Genomic DNA, 13737 nt, shown 5'->3' with positions numbered 1-13737 from the left:
CACTTGTAATCATATAGCTAAAATGTTTAGGGTTTTTTGTAGGTCAGATTGATGAAATACAAGATGACACTTTGTAGCCCTAATGGTGGATGCAGGTGTGTTGGAGAGCTGTGACAAGGTATGACTGTTCCTTCTTATGTAATGGAAACATAAAGTTGTGTTGAGTAGGGGAAGTATTTTCCACAGGATAATGGGATGAGAAACGCACTGCAGCTACAGCCTGCTTATAGTCACACAGAGAATAGCTGATGACTAGGATTTGCTATTCCTCCTTCTCACTGTGATAGCTTAGTCTCCTAACCAATGGCCATTTCCTTGCTAATAAATATCCATGGTTCCTTCCTGTGCCATATCCAATCTGCACCCTGCTCTTTAACCCCTTGAAAATCCCATTTATAGAAGCTGAACTGCCTATCCTGAAACTGCATGTTTTTTCAGGCATGAGGAGCCTCTTTCCTATATCAAAATTTCTCATTTTCCTTCTGAACTGGGGAAGTCAGAGCCAACTCTGCTTCAAGGAGGCAGTTGAGGCAATAGTGATGCAATTTATCTTCTTTTATGTGAGGAGGTCAAAACCACTTATGATATTCTCTGCCTTTCTAAAGCACCCCTGACCATCAGGAGCTGAGAGCTCATGCATTTCAGGTAAGCAGGTCCCACTAAGATACAATAGGTCTTCCTCAAAGTGATGTACTCCAAACTGTCAGGCGCAAGCTTTTCCCCTCAATAAACAAACTGACTTTGCTGCTTCCCATCACTCTTTATTTGCCCCATCACCTTCTTTTGCAGTCCTTTTCTCCTTCCATGTGTCTATCCTTGTTCATGCAAACTAGATGTCTGCTGTGTTTACAGGTTCCTCTGAACATTATTTTCTCATGACAGCTTGTATATATTTTGACTCTCTTGGCCTGGGTGACTTAGTTCTTATCTTGCCACTTGCCAAAAAATATTTTTCTTTTTCTTCTAGATATTCCCCTCTTGGTTGTGACTTTGTTTCTTCTCCTCCTCCCCCAGAAGTGACAGTTTTTGCAGTTCCTCAAAATTAAAGTTTTAAATACCTGTAGATGATCCAGGGATCAAACCCTGTTACCATCAGGTCTTATTCACAGTATTCCCCTGTAGGAGGAATCACTCTTGAAGATAAGAAGTTTAACTCAAACACAGTCCCAAATCAAATGTCATTCTGGCACATCTATATAGGTTGAGTGACAGTCGGTTTCTGTGCTGATCAGGGTAGTGTGCATGGGTCCATCCTTGTCATGAACTGGTCCAGATCTGCTGGTTTAAAAACCTACAACAACTGAGAAGCATCAAAATCGGGATCCGATTCTGAATTTTAGAGGCTGTGTTCCTTTCCAGACTGCTGGAAACAAGAGAAAAATTCAGATGATCCCACTTTGCAATGTACTTTTATGCTTCTCCACTCTTTATGGAGCATGGAGAAACCAGTTTCCCTTCTGTAGTATCCTTCAGGAATAATGATTGAGTTAAGTAGCAAGCCAAAAGGCAGGAAGAATGAGTTGGCTGTTTATTTTCCAGCTGTCATCTTTCAGGTGGCTTTTTATAACCCCCACTACCCCAGACAGGCTAAACCATCCTTCAATTAGCACATGGCTGCTCCTGCAGAGATAACACAAATGTGAAAGCAGAGTTCTTTTACAGAACAGGACCCCCAGGAGTGGATGGACAAGTATTTTCAGCAATGTTCAGTGCTGCAACTTAGGTATTAGTGAACACTTTGAAGAGCTTCTTTGTCACGGCTCTGCACACTCACGCTGTGTTGCTTGGTGCAGAGGAGGTAAGTTGTACTGCCAACAGTAATGCTACATTCATGTTGGAAAACAAATGCAGTGGAGATAAGGGAGGAAATCTGTTCAAAATGCCTTTTTCACTGTGTGAGAAGAAAGGGAAGAGGCAAGGGAGGAACCCCTGTGCAATGAAAAGACATCTTTTACCAAGCTGACTACAGATAGAAGGAAGGTAGACATTTAAAAGCCTACTGTAAAGTGTATGTGAGATAAATTGAAGAACAGTTCAAATTCCTCTTCCAAGCTTCATTGAACAGTTTTTCCTTTTTTCTTCTTTTTTTTTTTATTTTATTTTTTTTAATTTTACAAAAGCTATTTTATCTCCTATATTTGAATCTTCTCAAAATGTGCAATATAAAGCCAGTTCATTTCCTGCCTTTAAGAAGAAGGGCTATTGGACTCAACACTGGAGGTGTGTTTTCCTTAAGTTCATGTTCATTCCATTCTTTTCACTGGACTTTTATCAGTGTATCAGGGTGCGCTGAAGCACATGTGCTGCAGAGATGGAACATGTCCCCACTTATTTGATTCCTCCTGATCACACTGGAGCTGATTTTGATTTTTGATTTCACATGCTGAAAGTGGCAGCAGATTGTGATTTCCCACTGCCCTTGTCAGTCTGGATGTACAGTAAAATCACAGCCAAGCTGTGTATCTCTAGCCTCCCACTGTAACTCCTGCTGAGATAAAAGGGGCTACTCCAGCAATTATACTGGAAGTCATCTCAACAATGAGTAACATCTCCATGGCTCCCAGCCCTAGAGGCTCCATATGGACTCATCCAGCTAAGCATCTGTGGAATTTTGGCTCTAGTTCAAGAGACAGAACTGTTATTCACATATGTGTTTCTGGATCTCCATTTCTACCCCCTCCCCCCATGCCCATAAGCCATCCAGCTTCCATGTCCATGAAGTTTCAATACAGGCTTGCTGCAGATGAAAGATGAATGTCAGCCCCAGCAGGTCAATATTACTCCCTAAAAAACATACATTCTGGTTGGCAAGAAAGCCCCTAGGGAATATATCTTCTGGAAATACAACAATTAAAAGAGATGGTTGGGGTAATTGCACTTAATTGAAGGGAGAAATACTTTCTGTAGCAGAAAACTGAGCACTTAAAAATGTTTGGCCAGCCAAGGACAATTATCCAGTTGGTGATGTGCAAGAACAGAGAGCAGTTAATCCATTTTGAATCACTCTTGCAGTCATGGGGGTGATGGGGAAATGCCACCAGGATGGCTTTTGCTCTGGGCACAGGGGGATTTCAGTGATGGCCAGGACCAGGCTTGTTGGGCACAACTCCTCCTTTCCTTGTCCTGACTTCTCAGTGAGTACATTAGTTGCTTACAAGATGCTGTCTTCCACTCTCACAAGCCTGCAGAGGTAGCCTGAAAGGGGGCTGAAAGGGGAAGAGGGGGATTACTGCCTTCCTCCCAAAATGTTGTCTGTAATTTTCAGTCTGCTTCCAAGGTTTAGCTGACAGAGCTCTGTTGTTTCGGGAGCAGAGCCTGCCCCATACACCAACTGCATAGGGGGTCAGCACTGGCCTCTACAGGAGGAGCTGATCCTCCTGTCCAGGGAAACACGCAGGCGTGACTGAAATGCATGCAGAATACATCATAAAGCTGTTTCTGTGGTCTGTTCCCCACTGCTGTGTTTTAAACACAGAGTCACAATTTTTTCTTTATTTTTATTTTCTTTTTTTTTTTTTTTTTTTTTTTTTTTTTTTACCTTGGTTCTATTAGGATGATGAAAAGATAGCGAACTGGTTTGTGAGTGATATAAAAATTGAACTTTCCTAAATTTACTCAGAAGTCTTCAGAACCAATCCATCCCGGGGTTTGTCTACAGCAGGAACCAAACCACCTGCTTAGAATTTGTTTAACTTGCATGAGTAAAACACTTCAAACTCGCTTCCATGTTACAAAAGACGGAAGAGGAGAAAAGCCTGGGCACTGGCACACTTCCTCACTGCCCCCCTTTCCCTGTAAATGTAAAGGTCTGGACTCAAATGCTCGCTTGCTGAGCAGAAGAGAGAGGGAAGCCTCCCAGTTTTGTCTCCTTTAAGGAGATTTCCAAACCACCGAAGAGCTGCCTGGAGCGCTGAATTGAAGCATTACCTCATCACCAGCCAGCGTTATTGGCTGGAGATAACGGGAGGGGGGATGCTGCTACCCCCTCGGAGGGAGCTGGGCTTTCTCATTATCTCTTTCTCTTTATTTCAAAGCAACTGACCCTTTTTAATGGATGTCACCTGCAGGGACAGCCTGGTCTTTATGGAAGCTTCCTATGAAACAAAGAAGGACCAGCCCAAGTGTGATCATAACGAGGTTGAACGAGATCAATAGAAACAATTTTAAAATAAATACCCTTTAAATGCAATAAGCAATTGTGCATTCAACATGGCAGTTTTAACCATCCTTTTAAAATTACTATTAAATCCAGCAGAGCAGCTCTAAAAATTACACAGTCATTAGAATCCATAGGGCTTCTTGATTTTAATTTTTTTATCAAGTCTCAGTATGGTTCCTAAGGCTAAATTATGTCATTTTTATTCAGGACCACCCTCCGTCATTGGTTTTCAGAAAAGTCATCATTGATTGCAGAGAGCGTGAAAAGTCTGGTGATGATATTACTTACCTCTTGTGAGGACCTGGCTTTTCAGTCACTGAGAACATATTGCCCTGTTGGGACACACCAGGAAATTAGAATTTCAGTGCTAAGGTAAATCCCAAAATACTTTTTGAGGGACAAAATTACCATTCTTTTTACAAACAAGGAGAGCAAGAGCAGTTAAAGTCACCTGCAAATGTGATAGCTGCATGAAAGTGGCAGAATCAGGACTAGAGGCATTGTGTGATTCCAAGCAATGCTCTTGCCACTGGCCTTGGTTTTCACTTAGATCTCACTGCTGTGAAATTCCTTTTGGCATTATAGCAATTCAGCATAAATTAAGCAAGGATCTCAAGGTTTATCTTTTGATGAATAACTTGGCCAGGTGCAGACACAGCTCCAAGAAACTCTTCAACATCTGTGCCATACAAAGCTGTATGCCATGTGTGCTGCAAAAGGCCTTTAATCCTTTATTTCCTTTATGGTGATTATTAATAGGGGACTGAGTTCTGCCTTTGTCTCTCTGATGTTGTTTCCTTTGTTTCCTTTTAGGAGCAGCACAAGAGGATAGAGAGCAGACAAACTGCAATATCCTGGTAATTAACCACCTCAGCAATATAGTGGCATCATGACAGTGGTAATACTGTGCAACAATTTGCATACATTAGTTTTCACGTTCCAGGAAAACAATTTCTGTAGCATTTGAGAGAAAAATAAGGAGGAAAAAAGGAAGAGAGGAAAGGTTGAGCTGGGGTCAATATAGGACTGTAATTGAGATTACATTCTGAGAGAGAACAAGTGGGGCTCTGAAAGTGCTTGGACCCTTGTTAACGGGGTGTAATTCTACCTGTAAATAGGTGTAATTCTACCTGAAGCAGTTAGCTGACAAAGCTGATCCAGTTTGGAGAGATATTTTAACACCTTTAGGACCCACTGATTTCAACCAGCGCAGTAGGTGCAGACTGTCTCATCTATACCCAAACTCGTGGGCCTACATTTGCAGAAATTGTGATGCTGCACAGGCACTGCACCCTCCCTGCACTGATGCCTGGCTTGTGAGTTCAATTCCTGAGCAGAAGAGAAGACCCACAAAACCTGTCACCATGTCAGATGTTCATATTCTAGCAGTGTTTTCATCGGAGAAACAGAAGCTTTGGCAGTGAGAATTTATCTGTCTCTGACAAGCTGAGTTGTATCCTGGGGTCCTTTTACACTTCAGGGCTGATCAAAGAGGCAGCAATAGACTCCTGGACATTAAGAGATACAGCCACAGAATCATGGACTGGTTTGGGGTAGAGGAGGCATTAAAGAACATCTAGTTTCAACACCTCCATGGGCAGGGATGCCACCTACGACACCAGGCTGCTGAAAACCCCTTCCAGCCTGTTCTTGAGCACTTACAGCAATGGGCCATCGACAAACTGTCTAGGCACTCTTGGATCTGGAGTACAACGAAATAATCCATTGCCAGGGCTGATTGTAGGTAGGGACAGAGGCTCTAGCTGCAGCTGCTGTGCTGCTGCAGCCACCGAGTCTCTCCTGCTCCTTTGCTCCAGCTCATCATGGGGATGAGTCTCGCCAGAGAAAAAGAAATAAAGTTCCTGCATAGGCAAACCCAAAAGCTTTATTTTCTTTTCATCTAAACTGCTGTGCAGTGGCAGTGATGCTACCCTATGGTTGTCACAGCAGTTTGGTCGAAATGGATGAGGAGGAGGAGTCCATGGGATGTGGTATCATCTTGTATGGGAAACAGGATATGGCATATGTACAGTATGGGATGGGGTACCTCAAGCTAGGTTCAGATCAGTGGCTACCTGTAACATCGGTGTTAGCCATGAAAATCTTTCTCCATATTTATATTTGTGTGACCTGGCAGCATGTGTCCCTTAAAGTCTCTTTTTTTTTTCTTTTTTGTTGATTTACTCTGCGACTTTGGGAAAATTACTTGATATCTGTGTGCCAGAATTTATGTATCCACAACATGGGTGTATTGTTAAACAGCTTTCTCAGAGGGACATTGTGAGGTTTAATGAATTCATGCTTGCAAAGTAATTTATGATTCCAGATGAAAACTTTTAGAGAAGTGCAAAGCACATTGTAGCTAAACCTGAGAGGATACAATATAATAATAACAAAAAGGCCCTAAAGATGCTGATCACTCTAAAGGAGGAATATTTATGATTGAAGTTACTAATAAAAACATCAACCACTATGTTACAAAGTAAGGTTTTTCAGCTATATTATATATATATAGCTTTATATTTTATTGTATTTTATTTATTTTATATATATAATATTACTTAATATTATGCTATTTATTATTCTGCTTAGTATTTCCATTCTGATTGCATGGAAAGAAAATCTGTTAAACTGACCTATACTGGACTTATATCAAAAGGACATCAGTGTTTGCCCAAAATATGTCAGAAGAGTGCAAAGCCATGGCATGTTTTTTTGTATGACTACCTTTACTCACAGCAGAAATCTATAGGATGACTTACCTGAGTAAGTCCAGAAGCTTTTGTGCAATCAGGGCTTTGGCGTGAAGGAACAAGGTCTTGAAAAATTGTCTTGTTGCCACAAAGAATAAAGTCCACAAAGAGTAAAGTCCACACAGAGTACAAAATCCTTGGAAAGAAATTGTGTGGCACGTGCCAAAGCCTTTTCAGCAACAAAGATTTCATTCTGTAACAGAAAACAGGGATTAATGTGACCTTCCACACCTCCATAAAACAAAGGTTGCCTCTGCACATGTCCAGGCAAAAGCTGAGGAGAAGAAGGCAAGAACTCTCGTGAGGTATTTCGGAGAAAGCTGTTGGAGAAAAGGAGGAGCAAAACCTCAGAAGACAAAGAAAGAATAGAATTTGCATTCTACCCATCAGGATACAATCCTTTCGTGTTTGTAAACATTTGGGGTTTAGTCAAGATACAATCCTTTTTTGTCTTGAGCTAAAAGCCCAAAACTTTTGGATCCCCAAAAACAAGAGCAAGACTATTTAAGGTTTGCACCAATTTGTTCAAGTGTAAAGCCTATAAAACATAACCTCTGCTGTGCAGCCTGTGTCCCCCTTCAGACACGCAGGGTGCCTGCTGGTAGGTCAGTGCAAGTTGAGTAGGAGGTGTGGTCCCCCACCTGCCTTCCAGATGGGGACAAATTGTCAGACAACTGAAGTGGTCATTGGTTTCTGTGCTTCATGTACAGATAATATCAAATGAAGGGCTGTGCAATCTTTTAAATAAAGGCAGTTCTCCTTCTGTGGGACAAATTATGATTTGCCTTCAGAAGTCAATGCTGGACTGGGGGAGAAGAGACAAAGGGAGTATTTTGACTATTTGGAAATGTAAGGCCATAGGTTGAACTTTGAATTTCAGTTTCCTAGACATATCTATAATGGCTCTTATGTGGGGTGGGGGGGGGGAAAAATGGAGAACCGTTTTTACAGTACTTTAGAAACTGAGTTTATTTTCATGGAGCTGTACTTGATCTCTGCTGAGATGAATCTCAGAAGACGCCTGTTCTGAGCATGGCAAGCCTGAAGGGCCTCTGGGTAACCACCAGGATTCTGGCTGACACCAGCCTCTGAGGTTTGAGAGCACTCTGGCCTCAGCTTCCCGTTCTGCAGCAGGGGAGCTCAAGTGGTGCTGGTCTTGGGACAACAAACACACAAAGCCCTGTTCCTGTAAGCTGATTCCTGGTTCATCCTCACATGACGATGAGCTCCCAGAAAAGCAGATTACACAGAGTGTCCAATTTAGGGAGCACTGTAGATGCTCTATAGCTCTTAACATCCTTTGGCATTGTGTTTGGATGAAGTATACATTTTAGGGACTTAACAGGGAATGAGAAAGAAAAGGATAATCCGTCTCTATTGAAAAGACAAAAGGGGAAATGTGGGATGTATTCCAGCCCTCAGCCACAAAAATACCTCAATGTATTAGTCATCTGAGTGATTGCAACATGTTCTGACAGTTCTAATGCCAAAAATGTGACTGAAATACCAAGGAAAATCAGGTGTCCATAGTCTTTTTAGATATGAGTAACACCTCAGATAAATTCTTTGAAAAAGCCCACTTTTTGTTAGATAGTTTGGGGTTCAAATGTTTACAAAACCAAACTCTGACTTTATCTGCACTCATTACACTCTGGGCAGCATTTGTGGTTCTTAACAGTGCCTGCGTTTCTGGAGTGGTACAGAAAGCCTCAGCCTCAGTGGCGTGAAAGCAAATGTGTGGGTGCCTTCACTCAGAGCAACTTCACAAAATAAGAGGTTTTCTTATGGGCTGTGGGCAGGTCTGATCCAGCTCTGAAGTTGGGACTGTGTTACGTGAAGTAGTTCATGCTTTCAAACAAATGAAATGATCTCAGGGAAAGAAGGAATAATCTTCCCATTAAATCCATTCCTGCCTAGAGTATTTCAGATGTTTATCACTCAGATTTCTTTTTTTTCCTGTGGTATGTACAGATTAAAAAAAATAACAAAGCAAACCCCCCCAAAAAAAATAAAAAAACCCCCATACAAACAAACAAACAAAAGTGTGTGGCAACTGGATATAATTCTTCACTTAAATTACACAAAATATATTACAAAGGTGAGAAAATGTTTCTTTCCCCTATTCTCAAAAATGTAAAAAGGTATAAAGGCAAAACTCCTGCAGGTGGCTGGAGAGAGTGATGGAAGTTTAGGTGTTCCTATTTAGTTCTTGTGTCCCCTGTGTCTCAGCTTGCTTTTCTGCTAAGCATTGGAGTAATGTTCTGTGCCAAAGGGGAGAACTTTGGAAAAGACTCCAAAGAACATAGTACTATGAGAAGTGATCATAAATATCTTTGTAGTGTTACACATAGTTCTTGTTTGGAGACACCAAAAAGGACCATGAAATACTCTGGGTTTGACTTCTTCTCTATAAAAGGCCCCCAAACTTCATCCAGTTACTTCCATACTTATTTCAGTAACTTCTGTTTGGTTAATGGAAATTTGATCCTCATCTGAGGATGTCAAATATGCAGGAGTTGCTATTTCCTTTGGTAGTTCGTTCCATGCATTTGTGTCCCTTACTGGAGAGACTAGGGATGAGGCTGCTAAGAGGAAAGACTGAAAATAAAGTTTATTTATACCTAACTACATAAAATTTTTATGTTTTCCATTTACTTTAGAGTTTTCTAGCTTCTCATTTATCCCAGGAAAATAATTTTTGTATACCTTTTTCAAATAAGTTCTTGATGTTTGTCCCTCTATCTGGACTTCCTTGTTCTAACAATGATCTTCATTTTCACAGTGAAACATGTTTTCCCTGGCCAACTCAAAACTTTTCTGTCTCCTTTATACCTATTTTTCAATTTTCAAATATCTTTTTTTAAAACTTAGACAACGGATTTGACTCCTGTTCTAGTATTGGTCTTGCCAGTCTCATGTGCTCAAAAAAATTGCTCATTTGCTCACTCAACTCTTCTTCTATGGGATGAAGAACAATGGAAATGAAAGTGAAAATTTATAATTCCAAATATAGCCAACTGTTTGGAATTAAATGGTGGCGATTTCTCAAAGTAGAAAATTAAAATATAGTAGATAAGTAAAGGAAACAAGTCAAGAGCCTGAAAATAGCCAACTGTTCTAGAATAGCTTGTTTCCCATATCTCTAAAGCCATTCTTAGCATGGTCATTTACTCTCTACAATGTCTCAGTTAAGGTCTAAGTGAAGTTTGGATAAAGCAGAGCCTGCCCCTGTTGTAGCTCTGTGCTTTCTATATCTGTATCTCCATTGGGATTTATGCTCATGTGCATGTCATGGCAGAGCTGCTGGTTGTTCCAGTTATCCAATCCTTCATCTTCCCACTGACCTGTGAAGTACATGGGTGGAGCTTTCCTTTTCATTTGGAGGAGATGTTGAGTCATGAGTGTGTGTCTTACTAATTTTATGACAGCGTTGCATGAAACTAAACACTATTATTTCATCACACAGTGATCCACTTCTGTTGCTCTTCTAAGGGTGAATAACAAAGAACTCTACTTTAGGATTACGAACAACAGCTAGAAGCAGATGTTTGAAGACATTTTATAAAGTTGGATTTCTTCTGTCTGAAAATAAGATGGGCCAAATTGATATTGATCAGCCAGATTTCCAGCAGAAATTTTGGCAAACCTTTGAGACTCTGGTAAATTCACTGAGATGGTTAAAGAGAAGCAAAGACCTGAATCAAAAAACCTCAGAAACAATGAAGAAAATATTTCATTACTAAATTAAAAGTGGAGTAAAACAAAGCTGAATTGTGAAAATACATCAGAAGGCAAAAAAAAACTAAAGTCTGAAAAAGGCAAAATTCTAGAGTCTGAAAGTGAACACATACCCAATTATAAATTCTTAGTTTCATGAAAGTAGAGCGGATTTTTTATGTTCAGCTGGTGGACCATCCCTTCTCCCACTGTGCTCAATAGGAAAGAAGACTTCAAGGAAAATGAAAACTGGAGTCATTTTAATGCCCCCACAGTTTATGTATATATATATATCTACACACTTTTTTTAAGATGGCTTTCAAGGCTGAGAAAAACACAGTTCCAGCAAAGTAAAATCAATCACAGAGTTCAAGCTATCTTTTCTTGTCTCTCAATTTTACTGATTCCTTGTGGGCTCCCTAGCTATACCCCTAGCTCTAGAGCAGGAGAATGAGGGCTATTAGCCAAATGGGCTATTGTTTATTACAATCTGTAGTGGGAGTGATGGCAGCTGTTGATGGTAGTCTTTCATTAACAGTTAAGTAAAGCCAATAAGTCTTGTAATACCCTGTGTAATGGCAGATGGTGAGCTGCAGAAAGACTTTCTACCTCAAGCAGTGTTTATCTTCACTTTGAAATACCATTTAAAAAGAAAAGAGTTTTAAAAAGGACCACCTCTTCAGCTGCCTTGTTGCCACATAAATTTTATGTCTGGAAATGTAGTCCAAATACAAACTGCTAGGATAAAACAGGCTGCTTGCAATAAAAAGGAGGAGAAAATATCCCTTTCCATTTACAATATGACTCCTACCTATGGTGCCATTTCCAACATATTTTATGCTCTTTTCCTTTGCAGAATTGAGTGGGTGTCTATGTCTGGAATTAAGCATCAGCCCATGCTGAACCTCAGACTTTTACAGCTTTCCACTACAGAATCAGCAGTGTAGGTAAGGGTAGAAATGCTCTTTCCACAATGTTCTTCACATTCCTCTTGGAAATTCTCCTGAAAATTTGCTCATGTTCCTGGTGAGTTATCTTTATGCTCCGGTTACACAATAGGTGAAAGGATGACCTCACACAGAGAAGCCTAAGCCTGACTGTTTGAACTGAAATACCTTGAAGTAGAAAAGTAATATTTTACTCTTGAATCTCAATAGGTATTAACCTCTAGGAAAATGTCTCTTTTTATACCAGCACTGGTTTCTACACGGTCTATGATTACTGGCAGAAAGTTCTTGCTGGTATCAACAACTGCACTGTTTTGGATACTGTCATCATGGATATTGTACAGCATCTAGAGAGGTGTTGTAAATGCTTTCCTAAGCATTTTATAGTGTCTTGCATATCTAATGATGCTTATGCTCTTCTAGCATCGTAGTTTTTACATCGAAGAAGAAAAGAATATAAATAATGGATTGGACCAGATTACTAAACCTTTAAGTAGTTCCTGAGCCTGCCAGAGGTCCCTGCTGTATTCTGAGTCAGGAACTGGTGAAAACAGCTGTGCAAGTTTAGGTCCTCCCTGCCAGTAAATAGGTTATCTGATGCCTGAAGCATCAGTGCAGTTTCTGTACGTTATTGCTGCTGTAGAATGAGAGTGATGCAGCACCACATTTCCAAGTGAATGCATGAACTTTGTGAGTCATAGTTATGCTCTGAAGGGAGGGACAGAAACTTCTTTTCGCTTTGTCTGTTCTGCTGTGACTAGAAGGTTAAAACAAAACAATAAAAATATAAGGTTAAGGTCTAGTAAATCACAAATCTGGTAAATCAGGTAAATCATAAACTCCTCTTATTTATTATTTTCTGTGAGGCAAGTTATGGGAAATCTGAAAGGAATTTTCCACAGGGGATACTGCAATGCATATTTTTCTTTCCAATTGGTTGCAGGATCAGTGAGAGCAGAACGGTGCCTGCTTTTGCATGTAATTGCAAATAAAATATCTGCAATCCCAAATCAAAAGGGATCTCACACAGACACTTTAAACATCTCTTTGGGAGCTACCTATGCTTCACGGGCAAGTGGTTACGAGCATCTGCATTCAGCCATCAGATTTGTGACTGCAGCCCAGGGTACTGCAGAGGGGGCTCTGAAATATAGCACTTGGACCCAGACTGGAGAATAGTTCAGGCTGTAGCAGTTCTCATCTTTGATTCCAATCTAGACTTCCCACTCTTTTTAAATTGAAGAAACACTGTCAGTTCTAGAATTTCCAATAGAACAACACGTGGCTCTTTTGCGAAGAACTCCATACAACTGGCATTGGTGGGATGGATCTTAAGGAACGATTACTCTCCTCTGAGGTGCCACTGCTTCCTTCTCCTGTGGAGCTTGTGGTCTCCTCCTCATGGGGAACTTCTCAGTTAAACCTAGGAAAGAGCACCAGACACCCTCAGCAGGTGCATCTGTTCTCCCAGCCCCTGCTGTGTGTCCAGCCCCACACAAGAGGAACAGCTCACATCTGACCAGGCGTGTGAAGCCAGAGGATGCTCCTGTCCCTGCCAGTGGTGCAGCCATCCTCTCACAGCTCATCGGTGCACGGTGAAGGAGCTGTGCTGCTCTGAGCCCATGCAGAGCTCTGAGCTTTATAAAGAGCCTCGGCACAATTCCTCTTCTGTGGCTTTTGATTTGGCTGGGAGTGATGGGGGGGGAGGAGAAGGGGCTGCCCCTTCTTTTTGTTTCCTCAGCTGGGGTCTTCCAGTGTGTCATTTTCTTCTGTGCATCTTAAGCCTCCAATCAGGATCAATTATGATAGCGCATTATGTAAATATTAAAGACAATTGCAGAGCTTTAATTAAAGCCAACTCTGTTTCTTTTTCCCCCCTCCCTCTCTCACTCCTCTCGACTTAGTCAGGAACACAATAAACTTAATCAGCTGCCTCCAATTATGCATGCATTAGCCCGTGAGATTCAGCAGGGCCAGGCTTCTCAAGGACAAAGAAATATACTGAGCTCCAGCACCTCACTTTGTTTTCTCCAGCCATCTTTTGTGGTGTGTCATGGGAAAAATTCTAATGAGTCTCTCCGTGCTGCTGGAGAAATTCCTGTCAGGCACAAGCCAGTGGCTCTCTTTCTACTCTTTATTTTCCAGATAAGAATTTTGTTAC

General features: G+C 41.0%; 1 long non-coding RNA gene across 1 annotated transcript; it reads right to left on the bottom strand.

Annotated features, from left to right (window-relative positions):
- Nucleotides 1-11332: 11332 nt before the first annotated feature.
- LOC147654921 (uncharacterized) lies at nt 11333-13490 on the bottom strand. The gene is made up of 2 exons (XR_015283439.1): nt 13090-13490; nt 11333-12999 (listed from the first exon to the last, which is right to left on the bottom strand). It is a non-coding gene; the product is annotated as an uncharacterized LOC147654921 (long non-coding RNA).
- Nucleotides 13491-13737: the final 247 nt, after the last annotated feature.

This window comes from Cyanistes caeruleus, chromosome 2 (assembly GCF_971803275.1).
Source record: "Cyanistes caeruleus chromosome 2, bCyaCae1.hap1.1, whole genome shotgun sequence".
In the NCBI taxonomy this organism is placed as follows: domain Eukaryota; kingdom Metazoa; phylum Chordata; class Aves; order Passeriformes; family Paridae; genus Cyanistes; species Cyanistes caeruleus.
This window is presented reverse-complemented; position numbering and strand designations above follow the sequence as displayed.